Below are 23,360 nucleotides of genomic sequence, written 5' to 3'. Positions count from 1 at the left end.
ATACTGCGAAAGGCCAGACGAGTGGAATGGTCTTCAGGGCTGATGCAGGCTTGTGCGACATATTCGAGTAAAACTGACATCCCTCACACTTACCCACTATCTCCTTTGCCATCTCATTCGCCTTTGGCCAGTAAAATCCGGCTCGGTATGCTTTGGCCACGATGGTCCGAGAGGACGCATGATGACCATAGGTTCCCGAGTGGATATCATTGAGGATGAGTCGACCTTCTTCTGGTGTTATGCACTTCTGACCAACTCCAGTCGCGCTTTCTCTGTATAATTGTCCTTTGATTACGGTAAAGGCCTTAGATCGACGGACGATCTGTCGAGCCTCTTCCTCATCCTCCGGAAGCTCTTTTCTTAGGATATACGCGATATATGGAACTGTCCAGTCGGGAATGACCACCAAGACCTCCATGATCAAGTCGACCACCGCTGGGACTTCAACCTCAGTCGGATCTGTGGCACTCTTGGGCTGTGGAGCTTCTTCGGTGAAAGGATCTTCTTTGACTGACGGAGTGTGTATATGCTCCAAGAACACACCACTCGGAATGGCTTCTCTCTTGGATCCTATCTTTGCTAGATCATCAGCTGCTTGATTTTTCAGTCGGGGTATATGATAGAGCTCCAACCCCTCGAACTTCTTTTCCAGCTTCCTCACTGCACTGCAGTATCCAGTCATGGCTGGGCTTCTCACGTCCCACTCCTTCATCTCTTGATTGACCACTAAATCCGAGTCGCCATAGACCATCAGGCAACGGACGCCGAGTGAAATGGCCATGCGCAACCCATATAAGAGGGCCTCATATTCTGCCTCATTGTTGGAGGAATCAAAGTGAATCTGGAGCACATATCTGAGCTTATCTCCTCTGGGGGAAACCAGGACAACACCAGCACCGGAACCATTCAACATCTTAGAGCCATCAAAGAACATGGTCCAATGCTCCGAGTGAACTTCAGTCGGCTGCTGCTGTTCAATCCACTCGGCGAGGAAATCTGCTATTGCCTGGGACTTAATGGCTCTCTTTGCCTCAAACTTGATATCAAGGGGAAGAAGTTCAATCGCCCATTTGGCCACTCGACCAGTTGCATCTCTGTTGTGCAAAATCTCTGATAGTGGAGCGTCGCTGATGACTGTGATGGAATGATCAGAGAAATAATGAGCAATCTTCTTTGTGGTCATGTATATTCCATACACAAGCTTCTGATAATGAGGATATCTCTGCTTGGATGGAGTCAAGACTTCAGACAAATAATACACTGGGCGCTGAACTTTGAGAGCTTGTCCTTCTTCTTCTCGCTCGACCGTAAGCACAATACTGACGACTTGTCCTGTGGCTGCGATATAGAGCAACAGAGGCTCTTTGCTGATTGGAGCAGCAAGCACCGGCTGGGTGGAGAGCAGAGCTTTTAGCTCGGCAAACGCTGCATCAGCTTCTGGAGTCCACTCGAACTTGTCTGCCTTCTTCATCAGTCGGTAAAGAGGCAATGCCTTTTCACCGAGTCGTGAGATGAATCGACTTAATGCGGCCAAGCATCCAGTAAGCTTCTGGACATCGTGCACTCGCACAGGGCGTTTCATTTGGAGAATAGTGCCGATCTTTTCTGGATTAGCGTCGATTCCTCGTTCGGAAACGAGAAAACCGAGTAACTTGCCACCAGGAACTCCAAATGTGCACTTTGATGGATTGAGCTTGATATCATACCTTCTGAGGTTGGCAAATGTTTCGGCGAGATCAACGAGCAGGTCAGAACCTTTTCGTGACTTGACAACGATATCATCCATATATGCTTCCACATTCCGACTGATTTGAGTGAGTAGACACTTCTGAATCATTCGCATAAATGTGGCTCCGGCATTCTTGAGGCCGAATGGCATGGTGATATAGCAGAAGCACCCGAATGGAGTGATGAAAGCTGTTTTTATCTCGTCGGGTCCGTACAGACGGATCTGGTGGTACCCGGAGTAGGCGTCTAGAAAAGACAGTCTCTCGCATCCCGCGGTCGAGTCAACAATTTGATCTATGCGAGGGAGAGGAAAATGATCTTTCTGTTGGGGAACGTTGCAGAAAATTAAAATTTTTCCTACGGTTTCACCAAGATCCATCTATGAGTTCATCTAAGCAACGAGTCTAGGGAGAGAGTTTGCATCTACATACCACTTGTAGATCGCGTGCGGAAGCTTGCAAGGTGATGATGTAGTCGTACTCGACGTGATCCAAATCACCGATGACCAGCGCCGAACGGACGGCACCTCCGCGTTCAACACACGTACGGAACAGCCACGTCTCCTCCTTCTTGATCCAGCAAGGAAGGGAGGAGAGGTTGAGGGAGATGGCACCAGCAGCAGCACGACGGCGTGGTGTTGATGGAGCTGCAGTACTCCGGCAGAGCTTCGCTAAGCACTATGGAGGTGGAGGAGGTGTTGGGGAGGGAGAAGGAGGCAACCAAAGGCCAGGGCGTTCAGGTATGAAGTCCCTCCTCTCCCCCACTATATATAGGGGTGCCAAGGGGGGGGGTGGCCGGCCCTAGGAGATCCAATCTCCTAGGGGGTGCGGCGGCCAAGGGGGGTTTTCCCTCCCCCCAAGGCACCTAGGAGGTGCCTTACCCTCCTAGGACTCTTGCCCCCTTGAACCCTAGGCGCATGGGCCTATGTGGGGCTAGTGCCCTTGGCCCATTAGGCCAAGGCGCGCCCCCTTACAGCCCATGTGGCCCCCCCGGGGCAGGTGGACCCACCCGGTGGACCCCCGGGACCCTTCCGGTGGTCCCGGTACAATACCGATAACCCCGAAACTTGTCCCGATGCCCGAAACAGGACTTCCCATATATAAATCTTTACCTCCGGACCATTCTGGAACTCCTCGTGACGTCCGGGATCTCATCCGGGACTCTGAACAACATTCGGGTTACTGCATATACATATCCCTACAACCCTAGCGTAACCGAACCTTAAGTGTGTAGACCCTACGGGTTCGGGAGACAAGCAGACATGACCGAGACGCTCTCAGTCAATAACCATCAGCGGGATCTGGATACCCATGATGGCTCCCACATGCTCCTCGATGTTGTCATCGGATGAACCACTATGTCGAGGATTCGATCAAACCCTGTATGCAATTCCCTTTGTCAATCGGTACGTTACTTGCCCGAGACTCGATCGTCGGTATCCCAATACCTTGTTCAGTCTCGTTACCGACAAGTCACTTTACTTGTACCGTAATGCATGATCCCGTGTCCAACACCTTGGTCACATTGAGCTCATTATGATGATGCATTACCGAGTGGGCCCAGAGATACCTCTCCGTCATACGGAGTGACAAATCCCAGTCTCGATCTGTGTCAACCCAACAGATACTTTCGGAGATACCTGTAGTGCACCTTTATAGTCACCCAGTTACGTTGTGACGTTTGATACACCCAAGGCACTCTTACGGTATCCGAGAGTTACACGATCTCATGGTCGAAGGAAGAGATACTTGACACTTGCAAAGCTCTAGCAAAACGAACTACACGATCTTTTATGCTATGCTTAGGATTGGGTCTTGTCCATCACATCATTCTCCTAATGATGTGATCCCGTTATCAACGACATCCAATGTCCATAGTCAGGAAACCATGACTATCTGTTGATCACAACGAGCTGGTCAACTAGAGGCTTACCAGGGACACAGTGTGGTCTAAGTATTCACACGTGTATTACGATTTCCGGATAATACAGTTATAGCATGAATAAAAGACAATTATCATGAACAATGAAATATAATAATACTTTTATTATTGCCTCTAGGGCATATTTCCAACAGTCTCCCACTTGCACTAGAGTCACTAATCTAGTTACATTGTGATGAATCGAACACCCATAGAGTTCTGGTGTTGATCATGTTTTGCACGCGAGAGAGGTATAGTCAGCGGATCTGCGACATTCAGATCCGTGTGCACTTTGCAAATCTCTATGTCTCCATCTTGAACATTTTCACGGATGGAGTTGAAACGACGCTTGATGTGCCTGGTCTTCTTGTGAAACCTGGGCTCCTTTGCGAGGGCAATAGCTCCAGTGTTGTCACAGAAGAGTTTGATCGGCCCCGACGCATTGGGTATGACTCCTAGGTCGGTGATGAACTCCTTCACCCAAATCGCTTCATGTGCTGCCTCCGAGGCTGCCATGTACTCCGCTTCACACGTAGATCCCGCCACGACGCTCTGCTTGCAGCTGCACCAGCTTACTGCTCCACCATTCAACATATACACGTATCCGGTTTGTGACTTAGAGTCATCCAGATCTGAGTCGAAGCTAGCGTCGACGTAACCCTTTACGACGAGCTCTTCGTCTCCTCCATAAACGAGAAACATGTCCTTTGTCCTTTTCAGGTACTTCAGGATATTCTTGACCGCTGTCCAGTGTTCCTTGCCGGGATTACTTTGGTATCTTGCTACCAAACTTACGGCAAGGTTTACATCGGGTCTGGTACACAGCATGGCATACATAATAGATCCTATGGCTGAAGCATAGGGGATGACACTCATCTCTTCTTTATCTTTTGCCGTGGTCGGTGACTGAGCTGAGCTCAGTCTCATACCTTGTAACATAGGCAAGAACCCCTTCTTGGACTGATCCATTCTGAATCTCTTCAAAATCTTATCAAGGTATGTGCTTTGTGAAAGACCTATGAGGCGTCTCGATCTATCTCTATAGATCTTGATGCCTAATATATAAGCAGCTTCTCCAAGGTCCTTCATTGAAAAACACTTATTCAAGTAGGCCTTAATGCTGTCCAGAAATTCTATATTATTTCCCATCAGGAGTATGTCATCTACATATAATATGAGAAATGCTACAGAGCTCCCACTCACTTTCTTGTAAACGCAGGCTTCTCCATAAGTCTGCATAAACCCAAACGCTTTGATCATCTCATCAAAGCGAATGTTCCAACTCCGAGATGCTTGCACCAGTCCATAAATGGATCGCTGGAGCTTGCATACTTTGTTAGCGTTCAGAGGATCGACAAAACCTTCCGGCTGCATCATATACAATTCTTCCTTAAGATGCCCGTTAAGGAATGCTGTTTTGACGTCCATCTGCCATATCTCATAATCATAGTATGCGGTAATTGCTAACATGATTCGGACGGACTTTAGCTTCGCTACGGGAGAGAATGTCTCGTCGTAGTCAATCCCTTGAACTTGTCGATAACCCTTAGCGACAAGTCGAGCTTTATAGATGGTAACATTACCATCCGCGTTCGTCTTCTTCTTAAAGATCCATTTGTTTTCTATCGCTCGCCGATCATCGGGCAAGTCTGTCAAAGTCCATACTTTGTTTTCATACATGGATTCTATCTCGGATTTCATGGCTTCAAGCCATTTGTTGGAATCCGGGCCCGCCGTTGCTTCTTCATAGTTCGAAGGTTCATTGTTGTCTAACAACTTGATTTCCAGGACAGGGTTGCCGTACCACTCTGGTGCGGAACGTGTCCTTGTGGACCTACGAAGTTCAGCAGTAACTTGATCCGAAGCACCTTGATCATTATCATGGTTTTCCTCTTCAGTTGGTGTGGGCATCACAGGAACGGTTTCCTGTGATGCGTCACTATCCCTCTCAAGAGGTAGTACTTCATCGAGTTCTACTTTCCTCCCACTTACTTCTTTCGAGAGAAACTCTTTTTCCAGAAAGCATCCGTTCTTGGCAACAAAGATCTTGCCTTCGGATCTGAAGTAGAAGGTATACCCTACAGTTTCCTTAGGGTATCCTATGAATACGCATTTTTCCGACTTGGGTTCGAGCTTTTCAGGTTGAAGTTTCTTGACATAAGCTTCACATCCCCAAACTTTAAGAAATGACAGCTTAGGTTTCTTTCCAAACCATAATTCATACGGTGTCGTCTCAACGGATTTAGACGGTGCCCTATTTAAAGTGAATGTAGCTGTCTCTAGAGCGTATCCCCAAAATGATAGCGGTAAATCGGTAAGAGACATCATAGATCGCACCATATCCAATAGAGTGCGATTACGACGTTCGAACACACCGTTTCGTTGAGGTGTTCCAGGCGGCGTGAGCTGTGAAACGATTCCACATTTCTTTAAGTGTGTACCAAATTCGTGACTTAAGTATTCTCCTCCACGATTTGATCGTAAGAATTTTATCTTTCGGTCACGTTGATTCTCCACCTCATTCTGAAATTCCTTAAACTTTTCAAAGGTCTCAGACTTGTGTTTCATCAAGTAGACATACCCATATCTACTCAAGTCATCTGTGAGAGTGAGAACATAACGATATCCTCCGCGAGCCTCAACGCTCATTGGACCGCACACATCGGTATGTATGATCTCCAACAAGTTGGTTGCTCGCTCCATTGTTCCGGAGAACGGAGTCTTGGTCATTTTGCCCAAAAGGCATGGTTCGCACGTGTCAAACGATTCATAATCAAGAGACTCTAAAAGTCCATCGGCATGGAGCTTCTTCATGCGCTTGACACCAATGTGACCAAGGCGGCAGTGCCACAAGTATGTGGGACTATCGTTATCAACTTTAAATCTTTTGGCATCTACACTATGAACATGTGTAATATTACGCTCGAGATTCATTAAGAATAAACCATTGACCATCGGAGCATGACCATAAAACATATCTCTCATATAAATCGAACAACCATTATTCTCAGACTTAAATGAGTAGCCATCTCATATTAAACGAGAGCCAGATACAATGTTCATGCTCAAACTTGGCACTAAATAACAATTATTGAGGTTCAAAACTAACCCTGTAGGTAAATGTAGAGGCAGCGTGCCGACGACGATCACATCGACTCTGGAACCATTCCCGACGCGCATCGTCACCTCGTCCTTTGCCAGTCTCCGTTTATTCCGCAGCTCCTGCTGTGAGTTACAAATATGAGCAACGGCACCGGTATCAAATACCCAGGAGTTACTACGATTACTGGTAAGGTACACATCAATCACATGTATATCAAATATACCTTTGGTGTTGCCGGCCTTCTTATCCGCTAAGTATTTGGGGCAGTTCGGCTTCCAATGACCCTTCCCCTTGCAATAAAAGCACTCAGTCTCAGGCTTGGGTCCATTCTTTGACTTCTTCCTGGTAACTGGCTTACCAGGTGCGGCAACATCTTTGCCGTCCTTCTTGAAGTTCTTCTTACCCTTGCCCTTCTTGAACTTAGTGGTCTTATTGACCATCAACACTTGATGTTCTTTCTTGATTTCAGCCTCTGCTGACTTCAGCATCGAGAACACTTCAGGAATGGTCTTTTCCATTCCCTGCATGTTGTAGTTCATCACAAAGCTCTTGTAGCTTGGTGGGAGCGACTGGAGGATTCTGTCAATGACCGCCTCATCTGGGAGGTTAATGTTCAGCTGGGTCATACGGTTGTGCAACCCAGACATCTTCAGGATGTGCTCACTGACAGAACTATTTTCCTCCATCTTACAACTGTAGAACTTGTCGGAGACATCATATCTCTCGACCCGGGCATGAGCTTGAAAAACTAGTTTCAGCTCTTGGAACATCTGATATGCTCCGTGATGCTCAAAACGCTTTTGGAGCCCCGGTTCTAAGCTGTAAAGCATGCCGCACTGAACGAGGGAGTAATCATCAGCGCGAGACTGCCAAGCATTCATAATGTCTTGGTTCTCTGGGACGGGAGCGTCACCTAGCGGTCCTTCTAGGACATATTGTTTCCTGGCAGCTATGAGGATGATCCTCAGGTTCTGGACCCAGTCCGTATAGTTGCTGCCATCATCTTTCAGCTTGGTTTTCTCTAGGAACGCGTTGAAGTTCATGTTGACATTAGCGTTGGCCATTGATCTACAAGACATATTTGCAAAGGTTTTAGACTAAGTTCATGATAATAAAGTTCTAATCAAATTATGAACTCCCACTTAGATTAGACATCCCTTTAGTCATCTAAGTGTTACACGATCCGAGTCGACTAGGCCGTGTCCGATCATCACGTGAGACGGACTAGTCATCGTCGGTGAACATTCTCATGTTGATCGTATCTTCCATACGACTCGTGTTCGACCTTTCGGTCTCCGTGTTCCGAGGCCATGTCTGCACATGCTAGGCTCGTCAAGTTAACCCTAAGTGTTTTCGCTGTGTAAAACTGTCTTACACCCGTTGTATGTGAACGTAAGAATCCATCACACCCGATCATCACGTGGTGCTTAGAAACGACGAACTGTAGCAACAGTGCACAGTTAGGGGAGAACACTTCTTGAAATTTTATAAGGGATCATCTTATTTACTACCGTCGTCCTAAGTAAACAAGATGCATAATACATAATAAACATCACATGCAATTATATAGTTGTGACATGATATGGCCAATATCATATAGCTCCATTGATCTTCATCTTCGGGGCTCCATGATCATCTTGTCACCGGCTTGACACCATGATCTCCATCATCATGATCTCCATCATCGTGTCTTCATGAAGTTGTCACGCCAACGACTACTTCTACTTCTATGACTAACGTTTAGCAATAAAGTAAAGTAGTTTACATGACGTTATTCATTGACAAGCAGGTCATACAAAAAATAATGACAACTCCTATGGCTCCTGCCGGTTGTCATACTCATCGACATGCAAGTCGTGAATCCTATTACAAAGAACATGATCTCATACATCACAATTCATCATTCATCACAACTTCTGGCCATATCACATCACATGATCAATCGCTGCAAAAACAAGTTAGACGTCCTCTAATTGTTGTTGCATCTTTTACGTGGCTGCAATTGGGTTCTAGCAAGAACGTTTTCTTACCTACGAATCACCACAACGTGATTTTGTCAACTTCTATTTACCCTTCATAAGGGCCCTGTTCATCGATTCCGCTCCAACTAAGGTGGGAGAGACAGACACCCGCCAGCCACCTTATGCAACTTGTGCATGTCAGTCGGTGGAACCGGTCTCACGTAAGTGTACGTGTAAGGTTGGTCCGGGCCGCTTCATCCCACAATACCGTTGAGCAAGAAAAGACTAGTAGAGGCAAGTAAGATGAAAAAATCCACGCCCACAACAAAGTTGTGTTCTACTCGTGCAAAGAGAACTACGCATAGACCTAGCTCATGATGCCACTGTTGGCGAACGTTGCAGAAAATTAAAATTTTTCCTACGGTTTCACCAAGATCCATCTATGAGTTCATCTAAGCAACGAGTCTAGGGAGAGAGTTTTCATCTACATACCACTTGTAGATCGCGTGCGGAAGCTTGCAAGGTGATGATGTAGTCGTACTCGACGTGATCCAAATCACCGATGACCAGCGCCGAACGGACGGCACCTCCGCGTTCAACACACGTACGGAACAGCCACGTCTCCTCCTTCTTGATCCAGCAAGGAAGGGAGGAGAGGTTGAGGGATATGGCACCAGCAGCAGCACGACGGCGTGGTGTTGATGGAGCTGCAGTACTCCGGCAGAGCTTCGCTAAGCACTATGGAGGTGGAGGAGGTGTTGGGGAGGGAGAAGGAGGCAACCAAAGGCCAGGGCGTTCAGGTATGAAGTCCCTCCTCTCCCCCACTATATATAGGGGTGCCAAGGGGGGGTGGCCGGCCCTAGGAGATCCAATCTCCTAGGGGGTGCGGCGGCCAAGGGGGGTTTTCCCTCCCCCCAAGGCACCTAGGAGGTGCCTTACCCTCCTAGGACTCTTGCCCCCTTGAACCCTAGGCGCATGGGCCTATGTGGGGCTGGTGCCCTTGGCCCATTAGGCCAAGGCGCACCCCCTTACAGCCCATGTGGCCCCCCGGGGCAGGTGGACCCACCCGGTGGACCCCCGGGACCCTTCCGGTGGTCCCGGTACAATACCGATAACCCCGAAACTTGTCCCGATGCCCGAAACAGGACTTCCCATATATAAATCTTTACCTCCGGACCATTCCGGAACTCCTCGTGACGTCCGGGATCTCATCCGGGACTCCGAACAACATTCGGGTTACTGCATATACATATCCCTACAACCCTAGCGTAACCGAACCTTAAGTGTGTAGACCCTACGGGTTCGGGAGACAAGCAGACATGACCGAGACGCTCTCAGTCAATAACCATTAGCGGGATCTAGATACCCATGATGGCTCCCACATGCTCCTCGATGTTGTCATCGGATGAACCACTATGTCGAGGATTCGATCAAACCCTGTATGCAATTCCCTTTGTCAATCGGTACGTTACTTGCCCGAGACTCGATCGTCGGTATCCCAATACCTTGTTCAGTCTCGTTACCGACAAGTCACTTTACTCGTACCGTAATGCATGATCCCGTGTCCAACACCTTGGTCACATTGAGCTCATTATGATGATGCATTACCGAGTGGGCCCAGAGATACCTCTCCGTCATACGGAGTGACAAATCCCAGTCTCGATCCGTGTCAACCCAACAGATACTTTCGGAGATACCTGTAGTGCACCTTTATAGTCACCCAGTTACGTTGTGACGTTTGATACACCCAAGGCACTCTTACGGTATCCGGGAGTTACACGATCTCATGGTCGAAGGAAGAGATACTTGACACTTGCAAAGCTCTAGCAAAACGAAGTACACGATCTTTTATGCTATGCTTAGGATTGGGTCTTGTCCATCACATCATTCTCCTAATGATGTGATCCCGTTATCAACGACATCCAATGTCCATAGTCAGGAAACCATGACTATCTGTTGATCACAACGAGCTGGTCAACTAGAGGCTTACCAGGGACACAGTGTGGTCTAAGTATTCACACGTGTATTACGATTTCCGGATAATACAGTTATAGCATGAATAAAAGACAATTATCATGAACAATGAAATATAATAATACTTTTATTATTGCCTCTAGGGCATATTTCCAACACTTTCGGGCAGGCCCGGTTGATGTGCTTGAAATCAATGCACATTCGGAGCGATTTGTCCTTCTTAGGAACCATGACGACATTAGCGAGCCACTCGGAGTGGTATATCTCTCGGATAAATCCTGCCGCCAACAGTCGAGCCACTTCCTCACCAATGGCTTTTCTCTTCTGGATGGCAGCCCGCCGAAGATGCTCTTTGACTGGTATTGCAGATGAGTCGACTCTTAGGCGATGCTCAGCCAGTCCCCTGGGAACACCTGCCATGTCAGCGGGCTTCCATGCAAAAATGTCCCAGTTCTCACGGAGGAACTGGATGAGCGCTTCTTCCTATTTCGGGTCGAGTGTTGTGGAGATGGGGGTCGGAGCTGCATCGGGGTCAGTCGGGTGAATGTGAACAGGCTTCGTCTCACCGGACGACTGAAATGCAGACTCTGTGGCGGGTTTCTTGGATCGCAGCAAATCACTCGGATCTGCATTTTGCTTGTATTCTTCGAATTCGACCGCTGTCACCTGGTAATCGGCAATCTTTGAGCCCTTCTGAAAGCACTCTTCTGCCTTTTTCCGATCACCGGTGACAGTGATCACACCTTTGGGGCCGGGCATCTTCAATTTGAGGTACACGTAACATGGTCGAGCCATGAACCGCGCATAAGCTGGTCTCCCCAAAATGGCATGATATGCACTCTGAAAATCCACGACCTCAAACGTCAACTTTTCTTTGCGAAAATGTTTCGAATCACCAAACACCACGTCCAGAGCTATTTGGCCGAGTGACTCGGCTTTCTTCCCTGGTATAACTCCATGAAAGCTCATGTTACTGGTGTTCAGTCGGGACATCGGAATGCCCATTCCTTTCAGTGTGTCTACATACAACAAATTCAGCCCGCTTCCACCGTCCATCAGCACTTTTGTCAGTCGAGTGCCTTCGACAACTGGATTGACCACCAAAGCTTGCCTCCCAGGGGTGGCAATATGAGTCGGGTGATCAGATTGGTCGAATGTGATGGGTATTTGGGACCATTTCAGATAATTTGCTTTTGCTGGGGCAACCATGTTCACTTCTCGGTTAATGACTTTCAATCGACTCTTGCTTTCCACATCTGCAAAGATCATCAGAGTGGAGTTGATATGCGGATATCCTTCCTCACTGTCCTCCTTGTCTTCGGCCTTGTCCGACTCCTTCTCCTTGTCCTTAGACTGTTTTCCCTAAAACTGCTGGATCAGGACTCGACATTGGCGAGTGGTATGCTTCGGGTAGATGATATTCCCTTCTTCGTCTTTCTTCGTGTGGATGTGACACGGCATATCCATCACGTCGTTCCCTTCTTTATCCTTCACCTTATTAGGGTTCCAGGATCCTTTTGGTTTCCCTTTAAACTTTCCTTGAGTCACGGCCAAAGCCTCTCCAGGAGCTGCCGGTTCAGCCTTCCGCTTCTGTTTCCGACTGGTGTTTCCTTTTTCCGACTGACTCGGCTTGTGCTTGCCGCTTCGGAGTCGGTCTTCTTCTTCGCCGTTGGCGTACTTGGTAGCAATCTCCATCATCCGACTCAAGGTCATGTCACCGGTTCGACCAAACTTCAAACTCAATTCTCTGTTCTTGACGCCATCTTTAAAGGCGCAGACTGCCTGATGATCAGACACATTCTCCACAGTATGGTGCAAAGTGATCCATCTCTGAATATACTCTCTGAGAGTCTCATTGGTCTTCTGCACGCAGACTTGCAACTCTGTCAGTCCAGCTGGTCGCTTGCAAGTTCCTTCAAACGTTCTGATGAACACTCGGGACAGATCTTCCCAAGTGTAAATGCTGCTAGGAGGTAATTGAGTCAACCATGCCCTGGCAGAACCTTCCAGCATGAGGGGCAAATGCTTCATGGCCACCTCGTCGTTCCCACCACCAATCTGAACTGCCACTCGGTAGTCCTCAAGCCAAGTTTCAGGCTTAGACTCACCAGTGAACTTGCTGACTCCTGTTGCCAACCTGAAATTGGGAGGGATAACTGCGGCTCTGATAGCTCTGCTGAAACATTCAGGACCAGAAACATGCACTCGACTGCTTGTGGGCGCATCTCTGTCGAGTCCGCCTCGATGGGCTCTGTTCCGGTCGACCAAACCTTGCACGATAATGGATCGCGCGTCGAAGCCTGGTTCTCTGGGGTCGACTGGAACTCTTCGCCCCGTACTGAACTGACGTCTGTCATCTTGCTGCCGAGGAGCGTAAGACCCACCCCTCGGAGGGGAATTGGGCACTCGACGCCTATCATCTCGGTCGAGTCGGTCACCATATTGGTCTCGCCGATTCTCGCGCCCTTCACGCCGCGGAGGCGATCTGGGACTGTGAGCCGACTGAACCGTATTCGCAGCGACGGATCGACTGTGAATTCTGTTGCGCGACTGTGACACGGCCGAATTCTGGTCTCCTGCTGCCCGGAGCAGATCCCTGATCTGCATCAAGCCTCTGCCAGCTTCCGACTGAGAGGGCTGGATGGACTCTGCTATACGGGTCGCAGCTGCTAAATTCTGGATTGGGGTTCGATATACCTGAGTCGGCGGGAAGAGTTGACGTCGACTGGTGTCGGGAACTCGTTGCCGTGCACGCTCGTTGAGTGCTCGCTGAAGATTCTCCAGTCGAGTGCGTTCGGCCAAATTGGCCAAACGTGCCTCCTCCAAGGCGCGAGCCTCGGGGGTTTCTCCTGCGATGGGAGTACGCAGGGCATCCACGTTCCTGCGGAGAAGTTCCTCTCTTTGCAGAGAGTCGAGTGGCTCGGGCTGGTACTCTTCGTGATCTCGTGCGGGGTCGCCCCCGTCACCTGATCCACCATCACGGGCGAAGCCAGGGGGACTGCGGGGCCCGTCGACCATCAGGATTTCCGCCGCTGGATCACTGCTATCGCACTCGGATGCGGTCTCTACGGAGCCAGTCGACAGATCGAACAGGCCGTAGAGAGATTCGTCAGGCTCGATTGCTGCAACTTGGGTGGTGGCCATTTGGCGAGCCACCGCGTGCCTCACCCACCGCTGAATCCTCGACCGGCCTGAGCGCTTGTGCTGGCGGGAGACCGGGAAGGTGGTCGATGGGGATGTCGACCGGTACGGGGTCGACGGTTGCCGCAGCAGAACACCGCGGACACATGCGCGAAAATGCGTCACACCGCGGACGGGGAGCGCATCAACGTCGAGTGGAGCCTCCTGAAGCCAGGCGGAGTCGTCGGCGATGAAGACGAGAGCGCCGAGACGGATCTCTCGACCCTCGACCAAAACTCCAGCAGCCACCATGATGAAAGTACTCGGAAGAATCGCAACTTCCCCACAAAATCGCTAAAACACCTGCCCCAAGGTGGGCGCCAACTGTCGTGGTTCTTAGTCTGACAGTAGAGTGGGGGGGGTAGGTATGGAGAGGCAAGGTCCTAGCTATGGAGAGGTTGTAAACACAAGAGATGTACGAGTTCAGGCCCTTCTCGGAGGAAGTAAAAGCCCTACGTCTCGGAGCCCGGAGGCGGTCGAGTGGATTATATGTATATGAGTTACAAGATGCCGAACCCTTCTACCTGTGGAGGGGGTGGCTTATATAGAGTGCACCAGGACCCCAGCCAGCCCACGTAGGAGAGGGTTTAAGGTGAGTTAAGTCTGGGGCGTTACTGGTAACGCCCCACATAAAGTGTCTTTACTATCATAAAGTCTACTTAATTACAGGCCGTTGCAGTGCAGAGTGCCTCTTGACCTTCTGGTGGTCGAGTGAATCTTCGTGGTCGAGTCCTTCAAGTCAGTCGAGTGAGTCCCTCATTGGTCGACTGGAAGGTGACCTCTTCTAAGGGTGTCCTTGGGCAGGGTACTTAGATCAGGTCTGTGACCCTACCCTAGGTACATGATCCCGTCACCGATGATCCTAGCGCCAAACGGACGGCACCTCCGCGTTCAACACACGTACGGAGCAGCGACGTCTCCTCCTTCTTGATCCAGCAAGGGGGGAGGAGAGGTTGATGGAGATCCAACAGCACGACGGCGTGGTGGTGGAAGTAGCGGGATTCCAACAGGGCTTCGCCAAGCGCTGCGGGAGGAGGGAGATGTGTTATGGGAGGGAGAGGGAGGCGCCAGGGCTTGGGTTAGGTTGCCCTCCCTTCCCCCCTCCCACTATATATAGGGCCAAGGGAGAGGGGGAGGGCGCAGCCTTGCCCCTTCCACCAAGGAAGGGTGCGGCCAAGGGGGGGAAGGAGTCCATCCTCCCCAAGGCACCTCGGAGGTGCCTTCCCCTTTTAGGACTCTCCCCTCCTCTTGTCCCTTTGGCGCATGGGCCTCTTGGGGCTGGTGCCCTTGGCCCATGTAGGCCAAGGCGCACCCCCTACAGCCCATGTGGCCCCCAGGGCAGGTGGCCCCACCCGGTGGACCCCCGGGACCCTTCCGGTGGTCCCGGTACAATACCGATGACCCCGAAACTTGTCCCGATAGCCGAAATAGCACTTCCTATATATAATTCTTTACCTCCGGACCATTCCGGAACTCCTCATGACGTCCGGGATCTCATCCGGGACTCCAAACAACATTCGGGTTACCGCATACTAATATCTCTATAACCCTAGTGTCACCGAACCTTAAGTGTGTAGACCCTACGGGTTCGGGAGACATGCAGACATGACCGAGATGACTCTCCGGTCAATAACCAACAGCGGGATCTGGATACCCCTGTTGGCTCCCACATGTTCCACGATGATCTCATCGGATGAACCACGATGTCAAGGACTTAATCAATCCCGTATACAATTCCCTTTGTCTAGCGGTACGATACTTGCCCGAGATTCGATCGTCGGTATCCCGATACCTTGTTCAATCTCGTTACCGGCAAGTCTCTTTACTTGTTTCGTAACACATCATCCCGTGATCAACTCCTTGATCATATTGTGCACATTATGATGATGTCCTACCGAGTGGGCCCAGAGATACCTCTCCGTCACACGGAGTGACAAATCCCAGTCTCGATTCGTGCCAACCCAACAGACACTTTCGGAGATACCCGTAGTGCACCTTTATAGTCACCCAGTTACGTTGTGACGTTTGGCACACCCAAAGTATTCCTACGGTATCCGGGAGTTGCACAATCTCATGGTCTAAGGAAATGATACTTGACATTAGAAAAGATTTAGCATACGAACTACATGATCTTGTGCTAGGCTTAGGATTGGATCTTGTCCATCACATCATTCTCCTAATGCTGTGATCCCGTTATCAATGACATCCAATGTCCATGGTCAGGAAACCGTAACCATCTATTGATCAACGAGCTAGTCAACTAGAGGCTTACTAGGGACATGGTGTTGTCTATGTATCCACACATGTATCTGAGTTTCCTATCAATACAATTCTAGCATGGATAATAAACAATTATCATGAACAAGGAAATATAATAATAACTAATTTATTATTGCCTCTAGGGCATATTTCCAACAAGGAATATCGTCAAGCTAGTTTTCATCACGTTCATATGATTCGCGTTCGGTACTTTGATAATTTGATATGTGGGTGGACCGGTGCTTGGGTGCTGTTCTTACTTGAAAAAACATCCCACTTATGATTAACCTCTATTGCAAGCATGCGCAACTACAACAAAAGTATTAAGGTAAACCTAACCATAGCATGAAACATATGGATCCAAATCAGCCCCTTACGAAGCAACACATAAACTAGGGTTTAAGCTTCTGTCACTCTAGCAACCCATCATCTACTTATTACTTCCCAATGCCTTCCTCTAGGCCCAAATAATGGTGAAGTGTTATGTAGTCGACGTTCACATAACACCATTAGAGGCTAGACAACATACATCTCATCAAAATATCAAATGAATACCAAATTCACATGACTACTAATAGCAAGACTTCTCCCTTGTCCTCAGGAACAAACGTAACTACTCACAAAGCATAAACATGTTCATAATCAGAGGGGTATTAATATGCATATAGGATCTGAACATATGATCTTCCACCAAATAAACCAACTAGCATCAACTACAAGGAGTAATCAACACTACTAGCAACCTACTAGCACCAATCCCGGACTTGGAGACAAGAATTGGATACAAGAGATGAACTAGGGTTTGGAGATGAGATGGTGCTGGTGAAGATGTTGATGGAGACTGCCCTCTCTCGATGAGAGGAGCGTTGGTGATGACAATGACGATGATTTCCCCCTCCGGGAGGGAAGTTTCCCTGGCAGAACAACTCTATCGAAGCTCTAGATTGGATCCGCCAAGGTTCCGCCTCGTGGCGGTGGAGTTTTGTCCCGAAAGGTTCCGTCTTATTTTTTTCTCGATGAAAGACTTCATATAGGAGAAGATGGTCATCGGAGAGCCACCAGGGGGCCCACAAGGTAGGGGGCGCGCCCTAGGGGGGGGGGGCGCCCCCCACCCTCGTGAGCAGGGTGTGGGCCCCCTGGTCTTCATCTTTTGCAAGGATTTTTTATTATTCATTGTAAGGTGTTCCGTGGAGTTTCAGGACTTTTGGAGTTGTGCCGAATATGTCTCTAATATTTGCTCCTTTTCCAGCCCAGAATTCCAGCTGCCGGCATTCTCCCTCCTTATGTAAAACTTGTAAAATAAGAGAGAATAGCCATAAGTATTGTGACATAATGTGAAATAACAACCCATAATGCAATAAATATTGATATAAAAGCATGATGCAAAATGGACGTATCAGTGGCCGCCCGAAATATCAACTTAGCGACATGACAAGCCTACCGCCTCAATGTGAAGGAAAATGGTGAACATCGGCGGAGGCGGCGGGCGGCCGCCGCCATCACCATCCATGCACACACTGCCTTAGCTGGAGCAATATCAACCGTCCTACTTCTACGCCAATAAGTAGCTCGGCTAGCAATCCCGGGCCTCCGCTGTCGGGTACGTGCCATATTGCGTCGACGTCAACGCGATGCTGCTCCATTTTTTGTAGACTCGGCATAGCCTTAGCTTGTCCAATCGGGGACACTGGAAGTGGACCACGACAATGCTCGCTCTCTGTTCGGTGATATGTCTCACCGGGTGTGGCGTCGTATGCCGATGTGGACGGAAAGTTGCTGGAGATGATACATGACAGAGGTGAAGGTTTGTTTCAGGACGGACAAGTCAATGACTCAGAGATAGAGGTGCACGCCCAGTAGTCGGGCGCACACACCCAACAGTCGAGCACGTACAACCAGCTGACATGTACACCCAGCAACCTGACTCAGCCGAAGCGGGACACATATGGCGACGACAAACTTGATCCGGAGGGTGTGCTAGCCGATACAAAGAATAGGGGTATAGAAGAAAGCTTCAACTTGTGGGAGTATGAATTGTTGTGTGTTGCATGATTGGCCACTAGAGTCGATCTGATCCATGGCACGGAGCCAAAGGGCACGATATTTTGGTGCAATATTCATCCATGAGCACAACCATATTGCAAACAAACTCATCCGCGATTGTGGGATAAAGTCGCTCAACCATCGATGGTACATCATCCAAGAGGTTGTTAGCAAGTATTGCGGACATTTGAAACAACTAACTGGTCGGTGGCCAAGTGGTGCTCTAATCACCGAGCAAGCTGTTACATGTGTTGGTCATTTGGCTGGACATGCTCTATGTGTTGGTCATTTGGTCGAATATGCAACTTTCTGGCAATATCATTTTTTCTAGCCCTCTCGAGCATGCAACTTGTTCTTGAAGGTGGATAGGGAGAACTTCGGCTTCATCCATTGTTGGTTGAAGTTGAATGACCAACCCAAGTGGCAACTATCCATTGCCAACTCCATCAAGACCGCTGAGACCGGCAATGGGAAAGAAGCGGGTGATCCAACCAACCCAAGAAAAGAACCACCCAAGAAGATTAGATGAGCGTTTTGGGGAAAGAAGTGGGAGGAGGATAAGGAGAAGCAAGAAGGGAGAAGGGGTGGCGGCCAAGATGGCGGAGAGGTTCGAGGACATCTTGGCGAAGAAGGAGGAGGCATGTGGCAAGCGCTTTGATGTGAAGGAGGAAAAGAAGGGGGAGAGGTTTAACATCTTGATGGCGGAGACCAAGAAGAAGATCAACCTCAAAGAGTGAAGACCAAGCTTGAAAAGATGAGGGTTGAGCTCGCGGTCGCTTCGAAAAATACCAAAGTGTTGACCATGAAGATGGATGAGTTGAATGACAATGCGGCGATGATCATGCGCACCGTCCGTGTCAAGATGTTGAAGCGTTTGGCATTCGAGACGGAGGCGTCCGAGAAGGAGGCGAGCTAGAAAGAGGCGGATGGTGAGGAGTAGTCGGCGATAGAGCGACCAAGGAGGCTTGGACAACTTGTCTGACAGGGAAAAAATGCCTTTTTTGCATGGACTGCAGGACTAAGGCATTTCTGGCTGGACATGTAAAAACTATGAACATCCGCCTCTTTTGGTTGTGATCGGGGCCGAGATCACTATTTCGGCCTTGTCAGCAAACTTTAGCACGATATGAACCTTCCCAAAAAAATTAGCACAATTTGACCCTTTTGTCGAACGTAAGGCATGTGCCATTTCTGTCCCACCTAGACAGACCAAACTTGTCGATGTTTCTGGCCTGGCATGACGTGCTTGAGGCCCTGTTTGGTTCGGTTGTGGATTTCTAAAAGCAGCTGTGAAAAATCTGTTGTGGAAAAACAGCTGTGAAAAATCTGATGTGAAAAAGATGTAGGTCATTTGGCAAACCAGGTGATACAGATTTTGGCCCGCAGCGGAATCAGATTTTGGAAAGCACGTCCTAGGCTGCTTCAGCTTTTGATTCAGATTTTGGCAGCGGATTTCTGGAATCGGATTCTGCTGAGTTCGCCCTTTGGTTCAGATTCTGCTGCGCGGCAGCGGAATCCGTCGATAAAAGCTGAACCAAACAAGGTATGAGTAGTCGTTGGCCTGCTATGTGGCAGGCAAAAACGGCAAACTGGGGAGCGTTATTGAAAACGTCGTAGGCCCTGCATTTCTGCCCCGAGAAGAAATGTCAGGGCTTGGAGCGTCTCCCGTAACGCTTGCCCCACAGCCACTTATCTATTTAGCGAAGAAACGCGACGAGTTTGTCTATGTCTAGGTGGGTCAGAAACACCACAAGCCATTACGTTCCCAAAGGGTCAGATGGTACTAAAAAATCTGGAGGGGTTCATATCATGCTAAAATTTCCTCACAAGGTCAAAACAGCAATTTTTTTGGCTTCAAAGGAGCCTTTTCCTGTGAGGCGAACATACTGCACTTTTTGGGTTCCATCTTCCGTGTTTACAAACCCCATGGATTCTGCCATTCTGGATGGATACTGACCCATGTTCATGTGAGCCGAACGGGGAGCTTGAGAGTTGGCGTGCGTGTTTAGCTGGTCCTCCTACATAGTACTACTCGTAGCTAGTACGACCGCAGCTAGATGGTGCACGCTACCGTCGAACCAAAGCGTACGCCATTGTGGGTGACAAAAGAATGGACAGACGTAGTGCTGAAAGAGATAGAGGAGTGTCAAAAAAAAAAGAGGTAATAGTACCTCAGGTACCCTAACTTGCACAGGATGTGATGATCTAGTCCCAAACTTGCAAAACTTGACCAAGCCATACCCCAACTTGCATCTCATGTGTTGTTTTAGTCCCCGTCCAATCAGAGAATGACAATTGGCAGCCAGGTGGCTGGCCCGGTCGGCGCGCGCACTTTTGCACCAACTCCCCTGCCTTTTTTCCTAATTAACCCACACTCACTCCTCCTCAACCTCATCTCTCTGTGCGAAAACCGGTGTCGCCGACTGCGGCCACGGTTCCAGCGCCGCCTTCGTCCTCCACCTCCTCCTAAAGCGCCTTCAGAGTACAAATTCAGAGAAAGCTACTTTCAAATGCATTTTGAAGCACTGAATTTGTGGGAATGTGATTTCATGACGAATTTTTGCAGGCACTTAGAACTTTTGTCAATGTTTCTCTCAAAAAAATTGGAATTTTTTGAATTTTTTTTTCGATTTTACTGTTCATGCGGGAGCATATGAGCTCGGGTTTAGATTAGCCGCGTCCCATAGCGAAAAGTCCATTCTGCACCCGAGCTCATATGCTCCCGCATGAACAGTAAAATTGAAAAAAATAAAAAAAAATTCAAAAAATTCCAATTTTTTTTTGGGAGAAACATTGACAAAAGTAGTTCAAACATAGGACATAGTTCATACACATAACTTTCACCTTCCTATCACCAACATCAGCATTTTTACTTAAAAATGTCGTACTATCCACATAATGAACATTAATGATGTTCACCATCTAACAAACAACGAAAAGAAACACAATGCATCAATGAAAAATCAATCACATTATATCCAAAGCACATCACAAGCATATAACATCGGCGGAAAAACTCTCTAAAATAAACCATGCCGTTACATGGTTTCTTCCCGCTGATATAAACTCTGACCCTAACCCTAGTTCGTCCATGCAACAGAATTCTCCAGGGTGTTTGGCGTTGCAAAAAAGAGTCTGATTTGGTTAAAATTTCATAAGGGGGCATTTTGTGTTAAACTTTTAAGTTCACTGTCAATTTTGTAAGAACATCCACCACGTGAGAGGCGGACTTTTAAGCATTGAGACGTGCCTTGCAATAAATAAAATAGTCCCAAGTCATACAGGATGGAAATCTTCTACTTATCTACAGATTATTATTGTATTATTATTATAAAAACGATAGAAAACGGACAGTTGATAAGCTAATTGGTGGCTGACATGTCAGGTTAGTAGAATAACTTAGGTGTTAAAAACAATGTCATTGTTAGACCGCTTGAACATGCACTCGAAAAGTTGCAGTTTATGTTGGTGGTTTCTTTCCATAAATTGAAAGGATATATTTTAAAAAATCCAACTTAAAACAACATGAAACCAAATACATGACATTCATTCATATGTGCTAAAATATCTCCACCTTGGATCTGGGTGTGGTCCAGATTATTATGATGTCAGAAATGAAGAAGCTAATTGACAAGTTGAACAAAATCTCAATCTAAAAGGCAGCAAAAAAATATTCAAAAAAAGAAACAGCAAATATTTTACAAAAGGACAAAGTGAAAAATTCCCATGCAACCCATATTTAAATAAAAAACTAATGGGAATGTCTTTAAGAGAACATATTTTAGGGAACAAAATGGGAACATATTGTATATTTAATTGTGTAATTATATGGTTTGCTCTAGCTAGCATTTACACATCACGATGTATGCTTGCTCCTAAAGAGAATATGTCTGCATGATACTCCAAAAAGTGTTCTATCCTAAACTCTAATTTGTGTTCAGTAGTTGAGGCAAATATCACATACCTACATTTTCAAGCGTTATAATTGGAACAAAAAAGGATCTCCAACAATATCTCTTTTTTGTTTCTTTCAGGGAATATAACTTTTATAGTTAAATGCTTTGGGAGGCCGAGCTCCATGGAGGCCTCCTTTTGCAAAATTCAAAATTCATATATTTATATTTCAAAAAATTCTAAAAAAGAATACAGATATACATGGAGGCATAATGTACATATCTGTGTAAATTTTCAGAACAAAATATGTTGAAATGACGGATGCGCGGAAAAAATACGTGGCTTTTTAACACATGATACGGTTCATCCTCAAAGTCCAAAAAATTGTTTTTTTAAAGGTCGCATTCAAGGTAGTTCATCCTGAATTTTTACACACATATACATTACATCCTTGTTTACTTGCTTTTTTCAATTTTCTTTTTTGAAACCGGCAAGTTTGAATTTTGAACTTTTCAAAAATAAATGGCTCCATGGAGCTCGGTCACCAAAACGGCCTACTCCTAGTAATAATGTAGTATATCTCATCATTTTAAATTATGGAGGGGTGTCAGAGGTACTTGTATCATTTTGTGCATAATAATGCAAGCAGTTGTTTTGTTAGCATAGTCGAACAAGCAACACATAACTTATAATCCAAATGGCTCCAATTTAGATATAAAGCAATTCAATTTTAGACACACATATCTCGATTCATCGTCATCACATTTCTGTTAAAAATAAAACACACAAAGTTGTTCCATCTATCTACTAGCATCGATCGTACAAAAGCATCATCCAACACACTCTCTTCCTCCTCCTTCGCTTTCCCCCTGGCTGGCCAAGCCATACTCCCAAGTCCTCACCACATCGCCTAGCACCCAGCCTATATATCCCGCCCCGCAGCGCAGCACCCATCACAGCAGCGCCCAGACGCACCCAGCCCTCACCTCTTTCTTCTCACCACCGGGCCGCCATACGCCCTATCCTCTTTTTCTCGCCATAGCGGCTCCCTGGGTGTGGAGTGTGGACGAGCTCCTGGCCTTCGTCTCCGTCGTCAAGTCCCACCGACAAGACAAGGCACTCGCTCCGCCTCTTCTTGCACGTACGTCCAGCAGCCCGCGCTCCGTCCGATAGTACTGGAAGTGGAAGGTATCCGTCCGCCCGCTCTTTCCTAAGAAAATAATACTGTACGTACGTTTTTGAAAGATAGGCATAGGAGAAGTAGTACGTAGTAATTTTCTGGTCGCTAGCATATATAG

Source organism: Triticum aestivum, chromosome 5A (genome assembly GCF_018294505.1).
Source record: "Triticum aestivum cultivar Chinese Spring chromosome 5A, IWGSC CS RefSeq v2.1, whole genome shotgun sequence".
Taxonomy (NCBI): domain Eukaryota; kingdom Viridiplantae; phylum Streptophyta; class Magnoliopsida; order Poales; family Poaceae; genus Triticum; species Triticum aestivum.
This window is presented reverse-complemented; position numbering follows the sequence as displayed.